Source organism: Helianthus annuus, chromosome 11 (genome assembly GCF_002127325.2).
Source record: "Helianthus annuus cultivar XRQ/B chromosome 11, HanXRQr2.0-SUNRISE, whole genome shotgun sequence".
NCBI classification, from domain to species: domain Eukaryota; kingdom Viridiplantae; phylum Streptophyta; class Magnoliopsida; order Asterales; family Asteraceae; genus Helianthus; species Helianthus annuus.
This window is the reverse complement of record NC_035443.2, coordinates 92,826,616-92,850,431: the sequence shown is the minus strand read 5'-3', so window position 1 is coordinate 92,850,431 and position 23,816 is coordinate 92,826,616. Positions and strand designations below refer to the sequence as shown.

Sequence of the window (23,816 nt, the reverse complement as noted above, 5' to 3'; positions counted from 1 at the left end):
GCAGGCCCCACGGTGCGGTTTCGTAACGTGATGAGATGGACTTGCGCTTTTGGGTTTGTTTCGGTATTGCTTGGTAATGCACCTTGTGGTCTCTCGGAAAAATTTTGAGCTAGTTGATTTAATTGTTTTTCTATGTTTTGAATACTAGCTTGTTGATTTCTAAAATTTGATTCTAATTGTAGAAACCTTTCCGAGTTTTTCTTTTCAGTGTCGGAGATGAGGCGAGATACAGTATCTTCAAGCCTTTCTCGTCCACCTTGTTGTTGAGTGAAATTTTGTGACTCATTTCTTGGTTGTTGAAAGTTTGTTCGTTGGGTTTGTTGGTTACTACTATTGCCGGGCTCTCTCCAACCAAGGTTAGGGTGGTTTCACCATCCTTGGTTGTAAGTGCCCGTTGGAGGACCCGACGGCCTAGGTCTATTGTCAATGTAGCTTACCGACTCTTGTTGATCGTCTGTTTCTTTCATACAACTCCAATTTTCATGTGGCCCACCACACCCTTCACAAGCCATAACCGAGACTGTTTTTGTCATTTCCAATTTTTTTATTTTTGAAGAAAGAGCCTCGATTTGGGCTTGTAAAGAAGTGCTTTCATCAACCTTATGGGCGCCCGGGGCAATAGATTTATTGCCTCGGGGAGTGTGCCACTGAAAATTGGTTTGAGCAATTTCCTCAATTTGGTTATATATTTCATGCGGGCGGCGATTACCTAAAAGTCCCCCGGAGCTAGAGTCGAGTGTCTGCCTTGTGTGTGGCAACAACCCATTATAGAAAATGGATACTTGCTGCCATATCGCAAGGCCGTGATGTGGACACTTTCGCAATAGCTCCTTGAACCTTTCCCAAGTTTCAAATAAGGATTCCCCGTCCTCTTGCGAATATGTATTAATTTCAGTCATTAATTTAGCCGTTTTAGCTGGAGGGAAATACTTATATAGAAATTTTTGGGCTAGTTCATCCTAGGTGTTTACCGATCCAGCTGGGAGGGCATTGAGCCAAGCTTTTGCTCGGTCTTTTAGCGAGAAAGGAAACATTCGAAGGCGGATGGCGTCATTTGATGCTCCATTGATCCGAAAGGTATCACATATTTCTAAGAAATTAGTAATATGTAGATGGGGATCCTCGTCCGCAAGCCCATGGAAGGTTGCGGAGTTTTGGAGCATCTGTATCGGCCGAAGTTCGAAGTTATTGGCTTCAACATTCGGTGCATTGATAGCGGCACCTAGGTTACCTACGGTGGGTCGTAGATAATCCATGAGGGTACGTTGGTCCGCCATTGGAAGTGGATTCCCCGAAACTTTGTCTTGGTTCTTGGCTTTTAGTCTTTTTCTGAGAAAGCGTTTGGGTTCTTCTAGAGGTTCTTTTATGTCCTTATTAGAACTGGAGCTCATACACTACGTAGGGCTGGTGTCTGGTTCCAAGTCCTGCAAATAAAAACAGAAAAGAATGCTGGTCAGAAGGTTCACCACAGCCCCGTGCTCAGTGAACACGGCCCGTGGTTGGAGTTATAGTGATTTTTTTCCAGATCCCAGTTACTGGAGAGTTGGACACGGCCCCGTGTTGCACCGACACGGCCCCGTGGTCAGCCTTCTATAACTTGGAAAACTAAAAACTGCCAGTAACAATGCTGGGCACGGCCCGTGTCCGACCAGGCATGGCCCGTGCTGAGCTTTGCAGAAGCTGAAAAACTAAGAAAATCCTAAAAATTAAAAAGAAAAAATAAAAAGATGATTAGGCCGTTGATTCCTAACTTTCTTAAAATCCTTGTGTCCCCGGCAACGGCGCTAAAAACTTGATGCGTGCGAAGTGTAGTATATTTTTTTGTATATTTTAAGCCCTTTTTACACTTTTAGCCAAGTTTTAAATTTATAAAACACGATATTTACTAACACTAAACACACATATGGGCAAGTGCACCCATCGTGGATGTAGTATAGTGTTGGTAAGATACCGAGGTCGTCCAAGGACACAAGAGCTTTTAGTACCGGTTTATCCTCAACGTCTAATCAAATCAAAATGTTAGAAAAGGTTTTTAAACTAAGAAAATAAAAACTAACTAAATGCTGAAAAATAAAATAAAAGAAAAACAGATAGACAAGATGAATCACTTGGATCCGATTCGTGTATTAGTATAACCTTTGATTATTTTCGCACTTTTGCACTTATTTAAGAGATTATCTTAGTTATTGTAGTAGGCCCCTCTTTTGAAGGCGACGTTACCCTCAACCCAGTAGTTTGAGTCAGCAAGGATACAATCCTAAAGGGTTGGATTATTGGAAGATAATAAATTAAGTTATTAATGCAAATTATGGTAGGCCCCGCTTTTGGCGGTGACGTTACCCTCGACTAAATAGTCTGAGTCAGCAGGGATACAGTCCTAAATAGCCGGGTTATAGTATTAATAGTAGTTAACTTATGAGGGGGTCAAAGAGTTTGGATCCCCGCCATCCAATACCTATGGGCATTGAAGGAGATCCTACTAAATTTGACCCAGGTCCCTTGCAGGACCTCTAAACGCTGAACAAGGGCAAGACCCTTACCAAACCGTTCCCTTAACCCCCGACCAGGTAGCCAATATACCTCCATATAGACTGTGGAGATATGAATGGTGAAAATCTTTTATTTTATATAGACAGTAAAATAATGCCAAGACACCACGGACAAACGATAAGGAAAGAGCACCTTCAACATAAGCAACTAGTTATTAAAGTCATTAATACAAAACCAAATAAAAAGTGCAAAAGATTAAAAATAAAAAGTATTATACTAAACACTTGTCTTCACCAAGTGATGTAAGAGACTTAGGCAAACATGGCCTTGATTGTCAAGAACTCTTACGATCAATCTTGGATCCCGAGACGACTTACACACTCTATGATGGACAATGGATGATGGTGGTGGATGATGGTGTTGTAATGGCGGTGGGTGGTGGATGAAGTGTGAGAGAGGTGGTGTGCCAAGGGATGAGTTGCAATGAAACCAAGCACTCCTATTTATAGGCTGAACAGAAGGCTGGGCACGGCCCCGTGTCCGCTGGACACGCCCCCGTGCCTGTCTGACACTCTCTCTCTTCATTAATTGTAATTCGCAATTACAATTAATGCGCCTGCTGTACTTTCGCCACGCCCCCGTGTTCGCTGGACACGGCCCCGTGGTGGGCGATAGAATCTTCTATAGGTTTGTCTTTTCTGCTGCTTCTTGGGCACGGCCCCGTGCTGGCTGAGCACGGGGCGTGTTCAGTCTTTTGCCTTCTCTATTTTGCTTGGGAGGATGCTGTTGAGGGGTCGGGCATTCCACTTATGTTCCTTTTCTTGTATTTATGTTGGATTTAGCTGTCTTTTTGCTTCTTTTGTGAATTTGAGCTCATTTAATCCTGAAAATAAAAAAGGAAGACAAAAACACTCTTTTTCCCACATTAGTACTTAAAAAGGGTTAGTTTTATGCCTCATTTGATGTAATTTATATGTTGCATTTTATACACATCACCTCATCAGCCTTAGGTGTAACTTTGACTCTCGCAATTTGAATTTTGAAATTTTCAGCCTTGAGAGGTGGAAAATTTGCATCATAATCAACCGTAATTGCTTCTTCAGCCTTTTTCACTTCAGAAGTTGAAATTTTCTTTTCAATTTTGGGTTTCCAAACTTGTTGAGATAATGCAACCCTTTTGTAAAATTTGTCGTTTTTAGTTACCAACTTCTTTATCGGTTCATTTTTCACACTCTTTTTCTCAACAACGATGGGTGTTTTACCCTTCACATCATCTTTCTTTTGTTGAGTCTTCACAGTTTCAGTCTTAGGCTTCACACTGGTACACTTTCGTGCAATGTGACCAACTTGATTACATCTAAAGCAAGTTCGAGTATCAGTCACTCGACTTGTGCCTTCAGACTGAGACTGAGAAGCTCTTTTCTCAAAAAACTCTTTGTTTGATTTTGAAAAAAATTCTTTCTCTTCATCAGCAAGTGAACTCGAACTATTCGCAAACTTTTTCTTCTCGACAAATCTCTTGTTTGGAACATTTCTTTTCTGATACGATTTACCCCCTGATAACCACCCGACCAGTTGTTTCTGTTGTTATTAAAACGCGGTGAATTAACAGATTTCTTGTTGTAAACCTTTTCTTTCTCAAACCTCATTTTACTCTTCGTTTGACTCAATTTGTTCACTTCTGACAATTCGACTTCGACCAGTTTTAAAACATTTGTCAATTTTTCATGTTTACATTCTCAATCGGAAACTCTAAATCCGAAAACAACTTATCCGAACCCAACATCTTGTACATGACAAGATTTGATTCTTCACTTAAGTTGTTCTTGGACTTTTGTTTCGGAATGTATTTGTCCAAGAAACACCCATCTTCCTCAGTAATGTCACTATCCGTTTTAAGCACATTTTCAACAACACCTTTTACAATATCATTTTGGATACTATCGTCACTGGAAGATGTGAACGTGACATCAATGTTCTCCGGAAGTTTAACTTCACTTTCTTCCTCAAGTTCAACCAAAACAGATTGCTTTTTCGTGTAGTTATCCAAAATCGGCGGTGGAACTTTGTGAAAACCCACCCCGGTTCCATCAGAAAACACGTCTTCGCCAGCTTTGTTTTTGCCAATGGGTTTTGGAACAATATGTTGCAAAACAAAGCTTGCGGAGCTATAACTGTTAAGCTTCAATTGGATTCGCTCGTTTTCAATTTCAGCCTCTTGAACTTTAAGTTTCAATTTAGCAATTTCATCCAGTTGTTTGTTGATTGATTCTTCTTTTACTCTCAGCACAGCTTTTAGATGTTCGTTTTCTTTAAAAGTTTTACCATTTCGATCATCACTATCTTTTACTATGCTTTTGAGTTTTTCAAATTTTTTAGAAATCTGACGGTTTTCAAGAATTAACTTTTCATTTTCTTGTTTAACTTTTTCATGTTCAATGTTATCAGTTTCAATTTGAACAGTTAATTCTTTAATCCGTTCAGTTGAAGCTTTAACTGTTTTGTCACGCGCAAAAATCTGATTCTCAACGCTTCTGACCTTTGCTGTCAGATCTTTAACTTTCTCACCGTTGAGATACGTGACAGTGTTACAAAATTTGCACTCTTTGTTGCAATTTTTGCAATCAGCATTTCCTTCGATCTTTTTACCTGACGCATTTGTTGACGAGTTTGGACTGACCTGGCCTTTTGACTTAGACACGGAGTTAGAGTCTACCTCAAGTGCTTTAGCAGCTAGCACTTTGTCAGCCATTTTTCCCAGGTTCTCTGCCGTCAACTCCTGCGTAGTATCGATAATGCCGGTATCAATCTGCTTTGCTTTCTCGATCTCTTCTTTCTCTTCTTTCTCCTTTTTCTCTTTCTCTTCTTTCTCTTTCTCTTCTTCTTTCATTTTCTCGGTTGGAGTTCCCCACCATTTGTGTTGCCAATACTCATCATCTTCTTTTATCTCCTTGATGATAGCTTCCAGTTCAAGTGTTTTTGTCATCAATTGCAATATTTCCATACTCATCAAGATAACACTCCCTGTCCGGATCCCATCTTCTCGCTCTTCTAGCTTCCAAATAGATACGAGAAATTCTGATGATTCTGTTTTCAGCAATCATTTTCCGATAGCTATTCTTCTGCTCTTCAGTACGATCATCTTTCCACGGAATAGGTTCATCGTTTTTCACCATGAATGCGTAACCAACCGCATCTTCTTCCGGTAAAACATCTTTACTCCAATCATACCCCTCATCATCGTAGATCACCGCAAGAGCTCTAGATTTCTCTTTGTTATCTTCAGACTGCTTCAATCTAGGCGGCTCAGATTTATTCTGGTGATAAATCGCCTTCTTGTAGTAATCATCTCTGAAAGGGTTCTCCGACTCATCAGCATAAGCATTTCTGCATTCTCGTTTAAAGTGACCCTTCTGCTTACACTTGAAACACGTCACCTTGGATTTGTCGAACCCCAGCTTAGTAGATGGTCCACCAATCGTCTTTCTGCCAGTTATTTCCATGAAGCGTTGTGCTCGACGAACAGCACTGGCCACAGCCCAACGAATATCTATAAGCTCCATTTCTTCAGGATCTATTTGGTCATAGTCCTCTTTCGTTAGGTTTGTATTGCTGATCTTCCCAGCTACTAACCCTTCATATGATTCCAACACCGACGCCAAGAAAACCATTTGTTGCTTAGCCGACTCCTCGTCAAAATTCTGAGCATTCTTCAAATCTATTGCGATGTTGCACTGAAACTTTGCATCAGAATGACTTGCAGATGATGAAGATCCACTATGATAACCACTGTGGTTTCCACTGCTTTGACTGCTTTGACTTTCTTTGCTTGCTGAAGAAACATTCTCAGCCGAAAATGCAGTCTTTGGAGAAGTTGCTTTTGGCATCATGCTTTTCGGATAATAAAGATCCAAATTTTGTTGATAAGATGAGTGATTGACTTTGTACGTCTTCTTCAGCTCTAACTCGTGACTTTCAAGTCTCTCAATCACCAAATCTGGAGTCAACTTTTCAGGCTCAATAGTGTTTTTCAGCATAAGCGCATAGTATCTCCAATCCACCTCGACTGGTAATGAATCGAACAGTTTGTCAACAAGTTCTTCATCAGAATACTTGATCTCATGCCTTGCTAATTCCAGCTTCAGATGACCGAACCTTTCTATCATTTTACAAACTGACTCATTCTTGAGACAACCAAACATATCAAACTCTTTCCTAAGAAGTTTCTTTTTACTTTTTACAATTTCAGTACTTCCTAGACATTTCTATTCTAGCTTTTGCCACAGATCTTTTGCATTTGAATAATCAATCAAAGAAATGATGTCCTCCCGAACCGACTGAAATAACAAAGCCACACACTTTTGCTCGGCTACAAATGCATCAATCTCTTTAGCCGATCTTAACGCTTCACCATTTTTGTTTCCATTTGCATAACCGTTCTTCAAACTTTTCCAACTGGGAAATGCGAACGCCATCAGCCAATCTTCAAACTTCCTAGACCACCGACTATACTCCTCTATAGCCATAAGCTTTGGGGGTCTATTGAATGTTTCGAAGGCACTTTCCGATTCCCACGCTTCCTTTTTCTTCTCTTTCGGCGGATTCTCATTTTCTTTGCTTGATGAAGTATCATTGTTTCCGGAATTTCCCGTGAAAGCGTACATATCGTTGAACGGGTTCAAGAAAATATCATCCATCATGAACGTACCTGCAAAATCAATCAACACTTAGAAAAATTTTCAAGTTTTTGAAAACTGTGACAAATAAGCGAAACAGTATGACTGACAAGCAAAACTAGAAATGTCTGTATAAGCGAAAGTAACAAGTGTCTTTATAAGCGGAACCACTTGTTTGACAAGCAAACGAAATATCAATGCTCTTATAAGCGGAACTATCACGTTGTCCTGATAAGCGAAACCTTCAAGCGAACCGACCAAATAAGCGAAACTATATGTCCTTTCAAGCGAAACCTACAAGCGGAAGTAGGTATTTCAAGCGGAACTATGTCATTTCAAGCAGAACCTATGTTGTTTCAAGCGGAACCTACAAGCGAAACGTCTCTATAAGCGAAACTCCTAGGTTTTTTCAAGCGGAACCTCTGATTGTCCGTATAAGCGGAACCTAGTTCTAACCAGTTTTCACCATGTTTTAGTCTAAATTTTAACTTGAAACTTTCTAGGGTTTGTTAATACTGTATCTCACACAATATAGTCAAAATTCAGGCCATTTCAACCATAGGAACCAATTCAAACTGAAAAAGTATAAGAGAAAGTGAGTAGAAATGAGAGATTTCTGCAGATTCAAGCTGTAGTAGTATGAACTCCCCGTCCTGAGCTCTGATACCACTTGTTGGACCGTGTTCCGACCCTGAATAGTCAGTTGAGATAGTTCATCTTCACGTATAAAGGCGGAATCAATATATGCAAAGTAACACAGCTTTACCTTTTCAATTCCTTCTCTTTTATTGCAATTTGAATCAGTTTTGACAGAGTTTTAGCACCAATACAATGATCAAGTTCCACTTCAGTGTTCAACAACTACTAATCAGGTTCGCTTCAAATGACTATTTATAGTCTATGTGATTTCGCTTGAATGACATGATCTACAAGCGAAACCTCCTTCAATACCCTTGAAGCGAAACCTCTTGACACATAAGCGAAACCTTCTATGAATGTACATACAAGCGAAACTATGAACATATAACCTAATTTTGACATTCTAGATTCTATGTTAACCTATCTTGACCTAAGACGTAATGCAGACGAAGTCAACAGACATTCCACGTATCAACAACCTCCCTACACTCTCTACCAGTGTAGTGATCTATTCCCGACTCATAATGGCCTCAGAGACCGTGTCTGTCTAGTGCTGGCTATGTCAGCATGTTTACTGGGTTATCCGTTCTCTGTGCTACTGTGCTTTTGTGCATCAAGTTTGTCACTATAGTTCTGTGTAAATAATAGAGTGACAGTAATAAAGTATGATGCATGAACATGTATGTATCAGAAATCAAGTAGCAGTTTAACCACTATTGTAAGCAAGCACAGTAATTAAGTATTAATTAAACATTAATTAATTTGTACGGATACCTGATTTGGTGAGGGTTGTCACAGGTAAATCAACAGTTGAGCAATAACAGATGTTCAGAACTGTTGAGCAGTGGTACATCAACAGCAGTAAAAAACCTCGTCATTTAAATACGTTGAGCAATAACAGATGTTCAGAATTCTATTGTGTTAATCATTGACAATTCTTTGGAAACTGCTGTTGGGAATAACAGATGTTCGCACCAGTAGTAATTTAAGAAATAACAGTTGACCAATAATAGCTGTTCAGCACTGTTGAGCAGTGGTAAATCAACAGCGGTAAAAACGTCTTCATGTAAAGACGTTGAGCAATAACAGATGTTCAGAATTCTATTGTGTTAATCATTGACAATTCTTTGGAAACTGCTGTTGGGAATAACAGATGTTCGCACCAATAGCAATTTGAGCAATAACAGTTGATCAATAACAGTTGTTCAGCACTGTTGAGCAGTGGTAAATCAACAGCGGTAAAAACGCCTTCATTTAAAGACGTTGAGCAATAATAGATGTTCAGAACTTCTATAAAGTTAATCATTGACAATTCTTTGGAAACTGTTGTTGTGAATAACAGATGTTCGCACCAGTAGCAACTCAACAGTCGTTACAAAAAATAGCATTTTATGAGATGAGACAATACCTTTAAACAGTGGATGAATCTTTCGTCAAACAGCTGTTTTCAACAGACTTTTAAAGATTTTTTGTCAATTTTTTTCAAAATACCTATTTTTTAAGAATGTTCAGAACTTCTATTGGATTGATGGTTGACAATCCTTTAGAAACCGCTAATGAGAATAACAGATGTCGCCAACAGTAGCAACTCAAGAGTCGTTACAAAAAACAGGAATTATGAGAACAGACAATACCTTTAAACAGTGGATAAATCTTTTGCTAAACAGATGCCGGCAACAATAGCAACTCAACATTTACAATAGCAGATATCAACACTAAGAACCGTTGATGCTCAAATCAGTTAAACTAAAATGCTCTACAAAGATCAACAATTACATTAAGAATTGAAAAACGAAATTTAATAATCTTCAGCTCTTGAACAGTAGTCCTATCCTCATATACTTGATCCTCAACTTCCTTGAAAAAGCAATACTTTAAATCATAAGAACCTACAGAAGGATATGATGACATTTTTAACTTGTATATTTCTTCAACTCCGATGTTAAAGAAGGATATAATGGTAGTAAAACGTGATGAAAAGCTTCTCCACTGTTTTTTAATTCTGAAGTGCAGAAAGACATCACCAAAACACCTCTTCAGCTCTTCAGCTCTTGAACAGTAGCCCTATCCTCATGTAAAAGAAGGATATCATAATTGTAGTAAAATGTTAAATATCAATAAACTGAAAGAACAAAAATAAAATTAGAAAAAAAAAACAGATTCTCATAATTACCATTAAGTTCTTCATTTATCATAAAGAAGTACTCCACTTTCTGCACTTCAGACTTCAAAAACAGTGCAGAAGAACTTCCCACTGCTCGCTCGAAAAAAAAAGCCGAAATGTATCAACACCTTAAAATAAATATTATCAACATAATCAACACTTTAAAAGAATCCACAAACCAAAAATAACCCGCAAAGCCAAGGTCAAAGGCGAGTGTGTGAAACAGAGCTACCATGAAACAACGATGTTGGAACAATGATACTGGAACAATGACACTGGAACAAAGAACTGTATCTGAAGATTAACAGGCTCAATCATGAGAGCTATGCATTTGAGTAAGAGAGATATGATCGCAAATATAAAGTAGAGAGATAAATTGAAATTTGAATGTGGGGCCAAATTCATATGTAGATATGAGCGAGAGAGATTTGAATGTGGAGCCAGATAATTATATCTTATTTATAGGATTAGAATTAGAATATATATGGTTTGAATTTTGAATGTGGAGCCAGAATTTTGAATTTTGAACGTGAGAAGAGGTTTTTTGAATTTTCAATTAACATCAGTACTTTAATATAAACGATCAGGGCAGACCTTTGAGTATAAGGCAGACCTTTGAAAAAGTGGATGTGGACCAAGTTTGAATTTTAAACTCTTTTAATATTAGGCTTTATGATGTAATAATGAGATAAGAAAAACCTTGTTGGACATGCTCTCCTGCTGACACATCAGCTTTTCTTATGTCATTGAGATTTCTCCTTTTATAGAAAGTATAGATAGATTATGGAGTTAATAAAGACAAATTTGAAAAGAAATTTTTTTGTTGTTGCTAAACCACATATAAAAGAAAAGAAAGATATTTCAATTTGACTAACATTTATTGCCATGACTTAACTAACGTGGGAATAACTTATTTATGTACAGGACCATGTTAATACTTGTGGGCATTGAAATTAAATCAAGTTGAGCAGAAAGAGTCGATGAGCTGGAATGTCAAAATGGTTATTTATGTGGGGTGGACTTTTGAGATGAATATTACTTTAAGGGGTTGTGAAGGAAAATTTATTGTAGGAGATATATTTCTTGTAGAGATAAGTAATCAAATTCAACGTAAGGCCTAATCATCATTATTAGATTATTACATATGAGACTTTGGGCTGCTGATTGGTGATTCGCTAGAAGCCCATGTGGACATTGACGACAGTTAGAAAAAAAAAAGAAAAGTAGGGCGTAGAGGGTGGAGGTGCATTATGATATGTATTAGACAGCAGACGAAAAACGAAGGGGGAGACTTGAACGCAAGGCAGAAAAAAAGAGAAGATCAAGAAGGGAAAAGAGTTGGTTCGAGGGTTTAAGCCACGATCAAGAACCGGGTCGGGTTCACAAATAGTTAGTGTTTAGTTTTAATTACTTTGTGTTTTTCAACGTATGAACATGAATTATTTGTTATTTCAGACTTGTTTATTATTGTTCTTGACTATGATTCTTGGCTAATTAGTTTATCTACCCGGGTTTGTGATGATTATTCGTGTTAATTGGTAATTTGTCGGCTTTTGGTAGTTTTGTGATGGATAAATATTAAAGTAAGAGACCTAAATATTTTTGACTAGATGTGTGTGCATACTTTATTCTAGTTTATGATCTTATAATCGTTCCTCATGTATCTTTGTGAATGTCTTTCATGTATAAATGCATGTTAGGTTACCTACTTTGTGTTTGTAACTAGTTTATGGTTTATGGTTTATGGTGTACGTATTCCATAGGAACATTGTTTGATAATTTAGAGGAGTTTAGTGTTCTATCTATTCTTGAGATTGGAAGGAGATAGATAGTTAGGATTATCTTTGGAGCTAGATATTTAGGTGCAGTGAGACCGGGAGATCTGTCTAAGTTCCCAAGTATTATTTGTTTTCCTAAGTCTTGTCAAGAGTTTTTAGGTTACCTCGTACACTTTAGGGTGTATTGTGATTAGTGAGACCGGGAGGAGATCTAGTTTTTGGGTACTTTAGTATTGTTGGAGAGACCGGGAGGTGATCCAACCCATACCAGTGAGCTTTATTTGACCTTTAGACCTTAGGAGAAGTTGATGAGACCGGGAGGAGATTCAACCTGTCTTTTGTCCTAGAGTGTCATATTATTAGAACCTAGTTCCATCATAGTTACCATTTCCGAGAGAAAACCGATAGTCACGAATATGATTCCAAACCTGGGTAGTAATTTCTCATCCTTGATTTCACCTTAGTAGCCTTCAGCATGCGTCTAGGTAGTCTAGTTCGTCTTAGTTAATTCCTTTAGTTTAATTACTTAAAACCCCAAAATCCAATCAAATAAAATAAACCAGTTAAGTAATTAGTTGAGTCAGAGTCTAGTGTAGCGTCGCTAGTGTCTCATGGGTTCGATACTCGGACTTCATTAGGCTTTACTATGTACGATAGGTACACTTGCCTGTCAGTGGTCTAGCAGTTAGAGAGTCTTAGTTCATAAATATAAAACTAGGGTGTCTAGATTAGGTTAGTTTTTATAGACCGCATTCAGCACATCAGCGAGTTACTTCAATTCCTCCTTCTTTGTATTTATGTTGGTTTTTGCTGTTATTTTGCTCCTTTTGCACATTTAAGCTCTTTTGACCCTGTAAATTAAAAAGGAACAGAAAAACAAGATTTTTCCAACATTAGTACTGAAAAAATGGTTGATTTTATGCCGTATTTGATATAATTTATATGTTGTATTTTATGCAAATCACCTTCTCAAGAAAATTCCCAATCACATTTTTTGATTCAAAATTTTTATTTCTGCGAATTTCATGATGAAACTTCACAAGATTGTGCGAAAATCAATCACGAACCTAATATTGTCTTCAATTTTAAATTCCATATGTGAATTGACCTTCAATTTGATGTTTATTTGATGTTTAACGTCAAAACCTCCTAAAAATCCAAAATTCATGAGCGTAGGTGATTCAATCAACTCAACTGTTAGATCGATTGAATCGGTACCGTAGTCCGGCGAGTTTGACGGAGTTTTGGCTCCGGTAAAACCGATTCGGTAGAATATTATTGACAAGAATGGAGTAGAAGCAGAATAGACACTGAACAGGTTAATTTAAACTGGTTTCTATTGATGATTTGATGTTACAATACCACGAAACCAATTGGACAGAGTTTCCCCTCTGGGAACCAAAACTTGTCCAAATAAGGAGCCCAAATCCTATATTTAGAGGCAATGCCCATTCATGCGAACCCACCTGGGACGAATGGGCTCCTCTCGTGCGAACCTGCCTTGGACGGATGTGAACTCCCATTCGCACGGATGTGCCATTCGTGCGAATGGGTACAAATATTACAATCCCGGTCCGTTTTCACACTAATCTATAAAATATTCAACACACTCTCTGTCACACCCCTTTCTAAGGCAGAAGCATGAGGTGTGATCTGAAAGGTTCTCATTGCATACGATAAGTAAATATACTAGATAAATGTATAACAACTCCATATTACCATTCATAGTTTAATATCCATAACAAAAGTTAAGTTTAAAGTTTACAGCCCAACATAAGATAAATGTTTGAAAAGTCTATAACATCATTTTGAAAACAAATATCAAGGTTTTGTTCATTATATCTCCGCAAGAGGCGGGATATATAAAAACAAATCCTACAAAAGTGGCAACGGAGCATCGACACATAAATACTTGAAACATAAACGGCCATCTTGAGCAAGGAGACCGCACATACATCCACTTAGTTCCCTGAAATACATGTAAGTTTTGGAAAATTGTCAACAAAAGTTGGTGTGAATTCATGCAGTTTTAATATAGAATGTTTGTATATACTTGTATGAAACCATGGTATGTAATTTGTAAAATGTATTCGTAACTGTGTTCTGTAAATGTAAGGAATAAGAGATCGCTAATGTTTAGCTACGACATTAACATATGTCACGACATAGGAAGCAACCAAACCTAGGCATTTTTGTCGAGATCGACTGAGACACAAAAGCACTCATTGGTAGAAGTAGGCCAAGAGTGAGGTTGCCTGAAACCTATTAGATCTAACCTTTTCGTTCCCCGGTCTAAATGTATACGTTGATTAATGGCGCTTATGTCACCCTATTCATCACATGATCTATGTGTCATTCCTTAGTTTTGTGTTCTACATACCATTGTACATGTATTTTCCCTAAGTTAAGAAAACAAGTAAAAGTTTAAAAGTGGGGACATGAACTCACTGTTTTGCATATCCTGCGTCGTAAACTTCACCGGGTTTTTCTTGTAAGTGTCGTAACGTATATGTATTCTATGCACGTTAATCACTAGACTTGCAACTCACTATGTACAAGTCACCATCTTAAGTTATGTATTTGTTTTGCATATATTCATCATTTGTGAGGGTCGTGCCCTTGTTTGTCAGGTCTCGCCCGTTCATCGCGTTCTTGTAATTTGAATTTGTATTATTCATTTGTAAATATATATTTTACTTCCAAAAATATATATTTGTATAGGTGATATGTGAAAAGCAATAAGTGTTAAAAATAAACTATATTTTTAACTTGTCCAAAATATGAGACTTACATTATTTTCTAAAAATAAATATAAGCAATTTGTTAAATAATATTTTTAATATTATTTTGTGTAACTATACTTAGGAAAGTATACTGGTATTTTCATATAAATACTTGTGTATTTTACATTATTTGTCAAAAATCAATATTTTGATTTTTAATATTTTCTGGATTTATATTTCTTAAAAATAATATATTTTTAAGGTTTCTTTGAAATATATATATTTTGTTATGCTTGTAATATATATATATATATATATATATATATATATATATATATATATATATATATATATTTATCATTCACACAATTTTTGTATAATTCTCGTGATTTGGTAATAATCATATATATTTGTCCAAATATATATTAATGTCCAAGAATTGTCCATATATATGTTGAGGTGTATATGTATATATATATATATATACATATGTTAATATATATATTCTTGCAATTGTCCATACATTCTCTTACGAGGAATTTTTGTATACTTGTATCCTTAAGTATTCTTATGTATTTGTATGTGTATTTGATGATGATACTCCTTTGGACAGTTTAGTGTAAGTTCCTAATACACTACTACATATAATAAACATAATACACTTAGCACAAAAGTTGAGGACAACTAAATATATATATTTTCCCTAAAAATATACATACTTAATATTGAATTTTAACCTTGAGAAATCCTTATTTCTTGACTTGAAATTTTGTACAAAAATTAGGAAACCTTAGTAAATATTTTTAGGTGAATTTTTGGGGAATAACTTTCACCAAAACTTATATTTTTTATAAGTGTCAAAATTTTATAAAAATTTTGACATAGTTTCCCCTAAAAATGGAGGTTTCTCATGTTTTCAAAACATGTGTTTATTTTCTTTTCATCACCAAAATCAATTTCCAACAACATCACAAGTTACATACACTAATTTCATCATGTAAAACCCTAGGATGAACTTGATATTTTTGTAAAAACATATAGTCTTTTAGATCTACACTGAACATACTTGAATCTTTCAAAAACAAGTGTTCTTGTTAAATTTTAACAAACTTTTTATGAAGCTTAGTTTCATAAGTTGTTCATCCATAAACTTTATCACTTCAAGATCATAAGAATCATACTTTAAAACTATTTTTCATGTTCACATAAAGACTTTTCATGTTCATCTTCAAGTTTAACCATGGATCTTTCAAGATCCATGCTTAAACTTGTTAGATTTAAGCTTCTAACAAGCTTTAACATGATTGATCAAAACATAAACACAAGATTCAACATTCACAACTTCATCACATACATCAAACAACTTCAAAACATCTTGATTTCACTTACATTATGTTAGATCTTCATGTTACCATCTTTTAAAGTTTAATTTCTTTGATAGTGTGACTTGTACATACTAATAACATCAAGTAATATAGTGTTTAGAAAGCTTACTACTAGCTCTAGTGACTAGGCAAGTGGCACAAACAAGATGAAGATGAAGATAGAAGAAAATGGGAGGTTAAAAGCTCCACAAGGTGGTCCTTTGACTTCCTTTGCTCCAAACCTTCTTAGATCACCTTCTTACACCTTGTGATAACCTTAGATTACTTGGTTTTTAAGTGAAAATGGTGGAGGTGTAGTGGTTGTGGTGTGGCCATAGGTAGGAGAGAAGAGAGGAAGGAGATGTTGTTTTGAAATGAGAATGATGATAATGAACATGATCTTGTTGGATTTTATCATAATTTTCCAACATAAGATTATCCAAGAGGTAAAATGTCTAATATCTTGCTAACATATGAAACATTATAATGAAAAGTGATGTGGGGCCACTTGGGGCCGGTTACACATGAAGGTGGGGGGAGAGGTAATTTGTAAATTTTGGAAGTTAGGGGACTAGAAGGTAAGTTAGAAGGTTTATGTTTAAGTTAAGTGTGTTACTGTGTTTTTATGATTTTTAAGGTGTTTTATAACCATAACTAGCTTTATATCATAAAAACAATTCTTCTAGTCTATTTTTGATGTTTTGGGTAGTGTTCGGTTATCGGTTCGTTAAAGTGCTAAATAGCACAGTTTTACAAGATATGAAGTACCTTTTGTGACAGTTTTCATTCCCGACACTTTACAAGTTATTCTGGACACTAAAACATCAACTCTGCATGTTATTATATGGTTTAAATGTTGTTGTATTGCTGAATTATGTTGATTTCTGTAGAAATCAGCATTTAAAGTAGGTTTCGGGTGCTTTTTAGTGCTTGTTTTAGCTTCCGGAAAGTGTTTATGTTAACCCTTGTTCCTACACTTGGGTTTTAATGTATTTTTGATGCTGGACCTACACCTAGGCCCTAAATCTATTGTCTGATTGTATTATGTAGTCATGCTGACGCAACTTGTCTTACCGGTGAGTTTACTAGTCGTTCCGACGCAACACTTAATGCAATGCACAGTGCGATAATTGAAGTATAAAACATGCATGAATTCATATGTAAAACAAGTAAGACATAATGTTGACGTCTAAGCACATAATTGTAGGAAATAAATAATTATTAAAATAGTACGAAAATTACAAGTTTTGTGCCAGTTGTCACATGCTCTATCTAGCCTATTAGCACAATGGCGGACATACAAAATATGCACCAACACCGGGATCCTGAGCAGACCAAGTAAACGACTATTGGAAGCTTGAGATTCCTTTCCACACATTTTCCTCAACCATCTTCACGAGAATTCCGCAACAAGTTATTCGCTAGTCTTTTGCAAGAAACTAATCAGTAACAATGATGTTTAGGATCCTTAGTCGCATCATGATTCTGTCGTATGCGAAGCACCTCATCCTCCTGGGTATAAATTTACCCCTAACAATTATGTGATCAATTTTTTATCTATATGCCTATAATCGTACACCGATCGAAACTGATATTGATATATGATGATATGTGTCATGTGTCCATAGTTTAAAGTAATTTGCATATATTAAACTATTTGTAAAATGTTTGAATTGTAAGAAAAAGATTTGTTTCTATGGTTACATGTTTCCACCCTAGAGATAAAAGTAGAAAAACATGCTATGATCTCACCTTGTGTTTTAATGATTTTCTTGATTTCTTGGAGAATGTTCAACGATTAGCGATGAATCCTAAAGTATTAAGAGTGATGATTTAGTGTCTGAAAATGTTATGATGATGATATTTAGTTGGAATTACCAAAAGGATCAATCATATTTAGTTGTTTACTTAGTTTTTGTAAAAGCAAATTGTTAACAACTTTTTGTGTTGATATTTGGTCATGTTTTGAAAATAGTAAACGTTATCAAAAAATTATGAAAATAGTAAATGTTATCTTTGGTTGTTTTGACATTTTATCACACCTAAGTTAACACCCCACTGTGATTAGTAGCTCTAACCATGATTGGGAATCAACCGGGTGATATTGTCCTTATTTATTTAAGAGTAAACTACCATTTTGGTCCCTGTGGTTTGGTCAATTTTGCCACTTTAGTCCAAAACTCAAACTTTTTGCATCTGGGTCCCTGTGGTTTCAGTTTTATTGCCATTTTGGTCCAAAAATGAAATCAGGTCATATTTGTCTTATAAAATCCTATTATTTTGTCATTTTCCACAGGGGCAAAATGGTCATTTCATTTTTATAAATAAATTCCATATTTTATAAGACAAATATGACCTGATTTACCGCTCAGGAAAATGACAAAGTTGCAGGATTTTATAAGACAAGTATGACCTGATTTCATTTCTGGACCAAAATGACAATAAAACTGAAACCACAGGGACCCAGATGCAAAAGGTTTGAGTTTTGGATTAAAGTGGCAAAAGTAACCAAACCTCAGAGACCAAAATGGCAGTTTACTCTTTATTTAAACAATGAACATTTTATTTACGGTGAAATGCAAAGCAACGAAGTCAAGTCTTCATTGTAGAGTTCATTGTCACGGAGTAACTTCTGACTCGCGTGTAGCGACTTAGACTTTATCTAAGTTAAGCTATGTGCCCCAACGATGTAGTGTTTTAATGTAGTGTTTTGGGTGGTTCATGTGATGGTTGCAAGTTGTGTATACAAAGAAACAACTTTGTATTGGTTACAAGAAGATTTACAAGAGTGTGTTTACAAGTACAAGTGTGTTTACTTGTGGTATTGTTGGGTTATGAATGAGTTATGAGGGGTTATGTGGAGTTATGTGGGGTGAGTGCAACTGATGCCTAACACTCCTATTTATACTACTTGGACATGATCTAGATAGTTCCATATCTAGATCAATCCTTTACAAGGATCTAGACTTAATACATAGATATTTCCTACATAAATATCATGATATTTTCTGGGATTCTAGAATGTTCCTTGGCTGATTTTTATGGCAGTATTTTGTAGCCCATTCTAGTCCCTTACGAGCTCATTTTAAGGTTGGTCTAGGACCTTCTAAGAGTGCCAAAACATTACAGTATTGTCTAGGCTGTTCTGGAGACTTCCGGGCAGCCCTAGACGCTTCCTTTGTGTTTCGGAAACTTCTGGAATGCTGAAATTTTGTGCAGAAATTTTGCAGGGCGTGACATACTCCCCCACCTAAATTCGTAACATCCTCGTTGCGATTTTGGGTTATGCCTCATTGTGATGAATGTGTGGTTGATCTTGTCTTTGAACCAACCTCCCTTTGTATTGATGTTATTGACATACCTTGACGGCTAGTGTCCATCTCTGTCTTCATGGTGTGAACTTGGTTTCCGTCTATGATGCAAAATTTGTTTGCAAACGAATGAGAAAGGCCTGTTCCTTTTCAAAGAAATCTTGGCCAAGCACAAAGTTATGGTCTTTCATTGGCACCACGGAAAGGTCGATCTTACCTTTCCATTTGCCGATTGTGATTTTGATGCCGCATGCCATCCCAAGTATTGGTTGGATGTCACTTGTGGTCTTTATCATTGCGTCTTGTTTTGTGATTCGAACACCGAGTCTTATTGCTTCCTCTATTGAAACGAAGTTATGGCTTGCTCCTGTGTCAACTAGTGCCTTAACGGGTCTCCCGTTTACCACCATGTTGACGAGTTGAAGTCCTTCTTCCGGCTTCTTTTCTGGTTTTGCGGTTGTGGATCTTTTCTTTCCCTTGTTCGGGAGCTTTTTGATGTTATGTTTTTCCTGTGTTTAGGGAGTTTCTTGCGTATTTAAAGTGTTGAGATGACTTACTTGCATGGACCCCAGATATGCTTTTGGTTGTGCCTTGTTAGCGTCGTTCATTTTTGCTTCCAACTCAGCAAAGTTTTTGTGAAGGTTTTAAATCTTGTCGTCTACCTCTCTCCGCAGCGTTGCGATCTCATCTTGGATCATGGCTTGCATCTCGAGGCGTATGATGTTGATAGCGGTTTTGAGATTTTTTTTGAGTCCTTTTAACTCATCTCGCAATGTTCCCAAAGCGTCTAGCTTTTTCAAGGAACGATTGACAAGAGTTCAAAGTTGTGTAACCGATGCTTCAACATTAGTCTTCATTTTGTCTAAGGATCCGGTCAAATCCATAGACAAGCTTTCAACTTCTTGTTGTTTCTGGTTGTGATTGTGATTGTGTGTCTCTTCTTTACTAGAGACGATTTTCTTTTTCGTTGCTCCCTTCTTTCTTTTCTTTTTCGCCATCCCGATGAATCAACGCGACTCTGATACCACTTGTCACGAAGTTATTCTTGAACTCTCGTGCGGCACTTAGAATACTTCTAAGTTCAGCCTTTTGGATGGGTTTGGTTATGTATAGCAGCAGAAGTCTTTGTTTGTGAGGATCACAAGTATGATTTTGTAGTGCAATACTACCACAAAGATGGTTATGTATTACTTGAACAAAGTTACAAGTACAAAGTGTTTACAGGAAATTGGGTTATGAATGAGTTATGAGGGGTTATGTGGGGTGAGTGCGAATGATGCCTAACACTCCTAGTTATACTAGTTGGACATGATCTAGATAGTTCCATATCTAGATCAATCCTTTACAAAGATCTAGACTTAATACCTAGATATTTCCTACATAAATATCATGATATTTTCTGGGATTCTAGAATGTTCCTTGGCTGATTTTTATGGCAGTATTTTGTAGCCCATTCTAGACCCTTCCGAGCTCCTTTAAGGCTGGTCTAGAACCTTCTAAGAGTGCCAAAACATTCCAGTATTGTCTAGACTGTTCTGGAGACTTCCGGGCAGCCCTAGACACTTCCTTAGTGTTCAAAGAATGTTGAAATTTTGAGCTGAAATTTTGTGGGGCGTGACATCATGGTAACTAAACACACCAAATGTTATTGACCTTTATGGCAATACTTATATTTTGACACTCTCCTCATCCACGAAAGCTGTATTTTTCGTGGTTTACCGACCAACATTATGTTGACATTTTAAACATCTTTTTTCAGGTAACTAGGGGAGACGAAGTTACGTGATCGTCACACCCATGTAGGCCCTATGTGTAATAGGTCGTAGTCGTAAAACTCATCACTGGCCAAACATTTGAAACATTTGTCTTCAAACTATTTTAAATAATGTTTGTATTTTTATTTGTTTTTTGGAATCTTGTATTAAATACCTCTTGATGTTTTATTTCGCATCATTTGTCAAAGGCTATGAAAAGTGAGACCGTTACAACCCGTGTTTCCGTAGTTGACGAGTGTGACAAGGAGAAAAAAGGAAGTTGGTCATGGTACTATTAAAATAGATTGTTGGTAGAAGGCTAGGAATGGAAAACATTTTTATAATAATATGATAAAGATTAAAGATATAAATAAAGAAACGGAACAACAATTGTATGGGTCGTTTGGAATTACACACAACAATTGTACATTGTACAACTAATTGCATGCAACTTTATTTTCGTCAATATATTATCAATCTAAAGAAGGAAGAAAAATCAACCTCACTTTAATATATGGAAAATACCAAAAAGGAAAAAGTTGGCCACATGTTTTTTTTTGTCAAAATAAACATTTAACTATGGATTCATTAATACTTTGACCCAAGGGGTCAAATCTCACAAATGTGGGGTTTACTTTTGTGTAGCAGTGTTTATTGTTAGGTTTAAAACATAAAATCATTCAAGCTAGTTACTGGTTTGATTTCATGATCGGTTTGTCTTATACTTTTTGGTTGGATGGCTTTGAAATTTAAGACTATAACAATTAGTTTGGTTTACAGTTTATACCGAGAGCCGGCCATATAAAACCGGATCGGTGCATAAAATGTTTACATATTCTATTTTCTAGATATACTATATTTGGTGTAATTATTCATTTTGTGTATTTAATCTAAATTATATGGATTAAATTAGGAACTCTGGCCCTAATAGTTACATTTAGCAAAAGTAAGGTTTGACCTATATGCAGAGTATTCATTGTGTTCTTACTTCTAAGTTAAGAAATATATAATTATATAACTTATATTGTTCAATTAGCTATACCTTTTTCTATATCAAGATGTTAAATATGATATAAGAATCAAGTTTACCAAGTAAAGAAAGCAACATCTGTTTCCTTCTTTTGAATAAAACCCAACTCGTCATGAAACCTAACTGAAACCAAACCATTAGTAACGTTTTAGCTTGGTTCGGTTTTAATGTTCAATTGTTTGCTTTTGGGTTTGAATGTTAATATTTACCAACAATTTCCGAACCTGTTTGATCTAAGGAAAATTTGTTTGATTAATCGGACCATGAATACCCTTGCCCATGTCGTGGTAATCTGGTCGATTTGTGGCAAGGAAAAAATCAAACATGACTTTGAACCAATCGCCAAAATGGCTTGATGAAAATAATCATGACCCTCTTAGGTCTCCACTGGTCAAGCACCCCAAAACACATTTTTGTTATATAAAAATAAATTTAATCGATCTTACTTTTTGTAATTTTTACCCTTTCAATAAAAGGTAAAGTAAGAATGTAACACACCTTTGTCAAACACATTAAAAAAAACCTTAATTTGTGTTAATAAATGTATAGGCTGGTCGGAGTGATTGCGGGGAGGGGGTTGCCGATCGGTGAATCATTTCCAGTGGTGGATCGGTGAGTGGGGAGTAGGAGAGAAGAGGTGTGATCGGTGAGTATTCACCAAAGGTGAAGAAGAAGAGATAGAGGAGAGAGAGAAACAATCAAATTTTTTTTTATTGAGTGGATTTTTAAATCATTCCTAATGTTTGAGTCGAAAATGGAGAGTGAAGGGAGCGAGTTAACATGACATGAGATTATTTGGTAGAGAAAACTCAAACACCTATCCATAGAAATATTTGGATGAGTTTCTTTTTTCTTTTTTTTTTAAAAGAGAGAGAGAGAGAGAATATTTTAGAATGGGTAAAAAATTAATGTTAGACTAATATTTTAGAATTGGTAAAAATTCTGGTGACACATGGCGGTATTGATGGAAAGAACTGGTGGCTGACAATTTGAAACCTGTCATGCGTCAGAGTCATATGTTTCCAACTCATTGATAAATTTCATGGTACAATTGGCCCCTTCCTTTTATTAAATTTAAATGTTTTTAAATCCGGACCGAGCAATTGGAATAACAACAGTTGGCCAAGGCGGTCCAGTTCTGGGTGTTGGACCAGTCTGGCATGTAGCTGGGCCGGCGACCGGTGGCCGGACTAGAAACTCGGTGGTAGGTGGCGGTCAGGCCGAATCTCTTCAACATGAAGGATCTAATATTCTGAATATATATATACATATATACATATATATATATATATATATAGGTAGAGGATCCTGTAAAAGAGGCCCAAAGTGTGAGAAAGGTAAGAAAGAATCTTAACCATTAGATCTTTTGATCTAATGGTTGAGATCAAGACCAAAATGGTTAATATTTTTCTTAATTTGGACTGAATTGAAAATTATAGGGGTAACAAAGTCTTTATATCCATTCAAAATAGGAAAATGTAAATCAAAATTCCTATAATTCCGATCTCTCTCTCCAATTGATTGTACAGTTTCTCTCTCTCCAATCAATTTCAAAACCCTAATGCCGATAAACCTCCATATCGATCGAACAACGGCGACGACGAGCGGCAGCGACGACGGCGAGCGACGAGCGGCGACGGCGAGCGGCAGCGGCAGCGGCGAGCGGCAGCGGCGACGGCGAGCGGGCAGCGGCAGTGGTTGTGCGGATCGGCAGCGGTGGTGCAGCAGTGGTGGTGCCGGAAGTGCCAGTGGTGGTGCCGGAAGTGGAGAAGATGATACAGAGGTGTTTTTTGTACTGAATGGTGTTTTTTTTATTTACTGCTGAATGGTGTTATTTTTATGCTGAATGGTGTTATTTTTGTACTGAATGGTGTTGTTTTTGTTCTG

General features: G+C 36.6%; 1 non-coding gene across 1 annotated transcript; it reads left to right on the top strand.

The window, feature by feature from the left end:
• Positions 1-798: 798 nt before the first annotated feature.
• Positions 799-905, top strand: LOC118484573. Its single transcript, XR_004873681.1, has one exon. It is a non-coding gene; the product is annotated as a small nucleolar RNA R71 (small nucleolar RNA).
• The last annotated feature ends 22,911 nt before the right edge of the window (positions 906-23,816 follow it).